The sequence below is a fragment of the Tamandua tetradactyla genome, chromosome 2 (assembly GCF_023851605.1).
Source record: "Tamandua tetradactyla isolate mTamTet1 chromosome 2, mTamTet1.pri, whole genome shotgun sequence".
NCBI classification, from domain to species: domain Eukaryota; kingdom Metazoa; phylum Chordata; class Mammalia; order Pilosa; family Myrmecophagidae; genus Tamandua; species Tamandua tetradactyla.
This window is the reverse complement of record NC_135328.1, coordinates 71,132,890-71,138,573: the sequence shown is the minus strand read 5'-3', so window position 1 is coordinate 71,138,573 and position 5,684 is coordinate 71,132,890.

The following is a 5,684-nucleotide window of genomic DNA, read 5'->3' as shown; positions in this document are numbered from 1 at the left end:
GCTTGAATTCCATTCTACCACTCATTCTGTGACCTTGGACAAGTTATATAACCTCTCTTATTCAGTTTCTGCATAAGAAATGGGGATAATAATAGCACTTAAGTCTGTTAATTAAAATGAAGTTGATGAAATCAACTTGCCACAATGCGTCACACATAGAACAAACTCAATGCATTCTGGATATTATCAGCATTAACCTGGAATGGGTGATCAGAACATTAGAAAAAATGTAAAAGAAAAAGTTAACTTTATCTATTGCTGTGATCAGTTTAATGACCATATATCTAGAGTTTGACATGACTTTTTCAAACGAACTCTTCATTGTTAATTAGTTTATTCTACTACTCAGGCTATGGCTATAAAGCAAAGGTCATTCATTTAAAATAAAGTATCATCTCATCATTGTAGCATCCAAGTTGGATTAGCTTCATAGTAGTTCCAAATAACAGGGCAGCTGTTAGCCGTTAAAATAACTTAAAAACTAGAAAGAAAGAGAGAGCTGATGGTATCACAGCATTACTTAAAGAGTCAATCACATCTTGTTATTAAACATATTTTACATTTTGAAAAGCATATTTTTGAATAATTGTTAGATTAATCAGAATGATCAATTTCATTGAAAATTCCTTTGAAAAGGCAATTAAAATTCAAATATCACAGTGATTATTTGAACTTTTTAATCTACGACTAAGTACATTTCTGACTAAAATCCAATATGATTATTTAGTATCAGTATTTATATATGAATTTATGTAGGAAATGAAAATCGTATTGTAGGTAAAGAAACCTACAGTATGGCATTTCTTGGTTGTTTCTTTGTACTCCAATGTGATTCAGGAGTAATAAAAGAAATTACATTTAGTCCTTAAATTTAGCTAAATCCATGCACATACAAATAAGTCTGAGATTCACTGGCATCCAATGATACCAATTATTATCACACCAGAATACTTACAACATTAGTCATAAGAACAAGAAGATATTGCAGGAATTTGCAAAGGGTGAACTTGTACTCAGCTTGTATCTGATGTGCTCAGCTTAGTACATGATAGCACAAATTCTACACCTATCGCTCTTTAATAATCTCTGATAGTCAACATTATGAGATTGAGCTATAGCAAGATTTTTAGTGTGAAAGGTTAAAAAATATTTGCTACATCTGGAAAAAGGCAATATTTCTCTGCTCCATTGCATCAGAATTGAACACGCAAATTGTTCTGGCCAACGAAATGTGGAGAAGGGATCTTTCTCTTAAGTGTGCTGAAAATGCTAGCCCATACCTAACATACTTTTCTTAATCTACCACCTGATTGACATTGGACCCAGGTGAAGATAAATGGAGCAGAGCAACAACGAACTTACAATGAATATTTAGCCAAAATGAGAAATGAACCAGTTTTTGTAAGCACCGAAACATTGGGCTTGTTTTTTATCACAGCAAAATCTAATATTTACTAATGCAATTTGTTTTGAAATATCAATACAATCAACAGGGTGAATTTATGTTAATAAAAAAATTGAATTCTAAAAGGTGGTTTTCTGGTTCACTCAAAGCTGACCAGGACACTAAAAGTATATACTTGATAGACACTTACTGAATATTTATTTAGTGTTGGGTGACTGGGAAAGACAGATGAACAAAGGAAGACTTGCTCCTAAGGAGCACGAGCATGTTAATCCGACCCTAACAATTGGAATAATTTTGAAAAATTAGTTTTGTTTTACTAATCCTTCAGAGAACTGATAACCCAAAGAAACTCAAATGAATTAAATTATGAAAATTGATAAGCTCTCCCTAGGAGAAAAAAATATACAGGACTGCTTTCAAGAAACTATAGGGAAGGGTTGTCTCGACCACAAATGGGCATGAGGAGAAACAAGCAAAACTCTTAAGACACCATGAAAGGCTGTGTGAGAGATAGAATGACAGTGTAAAACCATACAAGGCCTCAGCCTTAGAACAAATCTGTTATCACTCAACAAACATTTCTTACAGTCCTTCACTGAGTATATAGGGATTATATGTCAAAAGCTGGGGGGCAGGGCAAGAAAACTGTAGGGCATTTCCCTTGCACCACATGAAAGCATGCGACCTTCCCTAAATGCAAAGCCATGAACTTCTGCTGACTGACCTAAGCACAGGGAAGAATAGAAATTCTCTCTAAGGTCCCCTAATCATTACCCAAGTACACTGGAATGACCCCATGCCAACTGGGAGCAGGGCAAATGAAACCTTTATTTATGGACTCCTGGCCTTAATCTTTATTTATGCACTCCCAGCCTTCACCAAGTATACTTCAGCAGCCCTCTAAACATAGAAGCATGGCAGCAAGTTGGAGAGAACTATTTCAAGGTGCAAAAGCAGGATAAAAGAATACTGGAGAGGAAAGAGAACTCCACTGAAACCTAAAATACTGACAGCTGGTCTGCAAAACATAATGAAATTTCTGGTGTCTGAACCTAGGCTTGAGGAAGTGAAGATCCTGATGCCACCCTAAATGCAATAAGCTCATATTATACTGACATGGTTCCCACAATAACATCCTGAAAGCAGAAGGGCAAGCCTTTTCCTGGTGCTTTTTTTTCTTCTTCTATGTTTCTATACACAGAAATTACGAAACATGCAAAGAATCAAGAAAATGGGGTCATGGTTCAGAAATGAAAGTCAAAATAAGCAAAACCACAAATGATTCAAATGTTTAAATTATCATTCAGGGACTTTAAAATAACTAGGATAAAGATCCTAGCATTTAGTGGAAAAGGTAAAATCATACAGGAACTTATGAGACGTTTCATCATAGAAATGGCAACTATTTAGAAAAATGGAAAAGCTGGGGGAAAAAACCCAATATAGAAAGCTAAGAATTAATTAAATGGGCTTAAGAGAAGACTGGGCACAGTACAGAAAAGAGTATGGGAACTCGAACACTGGTAAATAGGAATTAGGCAGACTTTAACAAAAAGAGGAAAAATGCTTATGTATATTGTAAAATGCCTATACATATAAATTGTAAAATATTTACCACTGTTTAGTAAGAAGTTTCCAAAAAACAACTCTCACTTGTGACAGTTGTGAATTACCATTGTGAAAATACTCCCACCGTGGCCATGGTCATTTTAGCAACTGGCTCACAAAATTTGAGAAAATTTAATAATTAGCTCTTGCCAACTAGTACAAGTCAGCTCCAGTGTCTTACTACCTGTGAGACTATGTAAAATGATCCATTACATATTTAATTCAAGTTCTATAAGGAGAGGAGAGAGAAAAAGATATAGAAAATGGCTTTATATATTTAATATTGACCAAAATATTACTTAATTTTACTAAATTCATCAACCTATAGCTCAGAAGAGCTCAGTGAACACCAAATAATAAAACAAACTAGACACATCATAGTAAAAAAGTTAATAAACAAAGATTAAAAGAAAATACTTTTAGTATACAGGGAGACAACTGTAAGAAAATGGCTAATTCTCATGAGAAACCATTTAAAGCAAATGTAGCTACAATGTTGTGCTGCTTTGAAAGGATTATGTGCCCTAGAAAAGTCATGTTTTAATCCTGATCCAATTTTGTGGGAGCAACCGTTTCTTTTAATCCCTATTCAGTACTATAGTTTGGAAACTCAGTTAGATTATCCCCATGGAGATGTGACTCACTCAGTTGTGGGTATTAACCTCAGATTAATGGAGATGTGACTCCACCCATTCCTAGTGGGTCTTGATTAGTTTGCTGGAATCCTTTAAAAGAGGAAGCATTTTGGAAAGAGCCAGAAAGACAGAGTCCACCAGCCAATGATATTTGGAGATGAAAGAGAATGCCACCAGGGGAGCTTCATAAAGCAAGATGCCTGGAGAGCAACCTAGCAGATGTCACCATTTGCCATATGCCTTTCTAGTTGAGAGAGAAACCCTGAACTTCATTGGCCTTTCTTTAATGAAGATAACTTCTTGATGGTGCATTAATTTGGACATTTTTATAGACTTGCTTTAATTTGGACATTTCCATGGTTTTAGAACTGTAAACTAGTAACATATTAAATTCCCCTTTCTAAAGGCCGTTCTGTTTTGTTGTATTGCACTCCAGCAGCTAGCAAACTAGAACAAATATCCTGGGAATTTTATGGTGTATATGAAAGGTAGTTATATAACACAACAGGTAGGTGGAGGTAAATAGAATTACACCGTTGTAAGATTCTTGCATTGTATATGAATTATAGCATTAATTGAAAATAGACTAAGACAATTTAAAGATATAGATTATAATTGCTGGGAAATAACTAAAAATAATGCCAAAAGATAGAGCTAGAGTTTTTAGAGAAAGTGAAAAGAAATACAAAAACATACTCAAATTAGGCAAAAGAAAGCAGAAAATAAATATTACCAAGAAGAAAAAATAAAAACATATCTGACAAAGATATAACTCAACCCCACTGGTAATTGCATTAAATGAAATTGGGCTAAATGTTACAATTCAAGAGCAAAGACTCAGAGAGGAAAAGACAAGATACATTTGTATTCTGTTTATAAGACATAACTTTAAATATAAAGGCACAAGTATCTTGAAAGTAAAGTAGTTGAACAGATTTTCTACTAAGAAAACTGCTAAGTAGAAGAAATCTGGTGGGGCCATATTAATATTAGATGAATTAGATTTCAAGAAGAAGACTGGTAAATTTCATGAGGTAAAAGCCTTAATTAAGGAAGAAGACAAAAAATTCTAGATACCCATGTATCTGACAGCAAAGATTTAAATACACAAGACTAAAAATAACAGATCACAACGGAGATCAAATCATGAGTGGAGATTTTAAAACTGCTCTCTCTGTAACTGAAAGTGGAAATGCACCAAAAAAAAAAAAAAAATCAATAATATAGAAAATTTAAACAAAACTGTCCAACATTTGACTTGAATCAATATTTAAGAGCAAGACACCCAATAAATACAGAAAACACATTTTGATCAAGTGCATATGAAGCAAAGTAGTCAATCAAGTGGCTGACAAAGCAACTCTGTACATTTCAAAGGGTCAAAATTTTAGGCCATAAATTTTCTGAGTACAATAACATTATGTTAGATAACGTTACCTAGAAACTAAAAAATATTTGGAAATTAGGAAACACACTTCCAAATAATTAATGGGTCAAGAGAGAAATTACAAGGGGGAATGGATGGACCTTTTATTTGCTTTATTTTATTTAATTGAAATAAAAAGATGAGAATAAATGCCTATAGTAATACCATTAGAGGTCAGTCAAAAATCATTTCTGTAAACGTATCCCAATATTATGTGGCAGCAACAGGGTATATGTTATTTTTAGGAATTAGTTTGCTTTCAGCACAGCATTTAACTAACAGAGAGTAAATATTAATACCGAAGGGTTAGAGTGGTTAATCTGAGATTGAATGGCTAAGATGGAAAGTAATAGTTTAATTATTTGAGATCAAGTCTAAAATGATAAAAGTTTACATTCTAAATCTCTGATTTTCTGGTAATACATCTCCAGCAACTTCATCCTTTGCATTTGGAAAATCTATAGCATAATTACATACTTCCTTTGAGTGTATAGAGGGAAAATTCTATTTTCATTAGTCAGTGGTTTCAAGATGACTCCAATTATTTTCTGGTCAAGGTTACAGCTGTTACTGGATCCTGGTCAACCTTGGCAAGCAAGTCATGTAA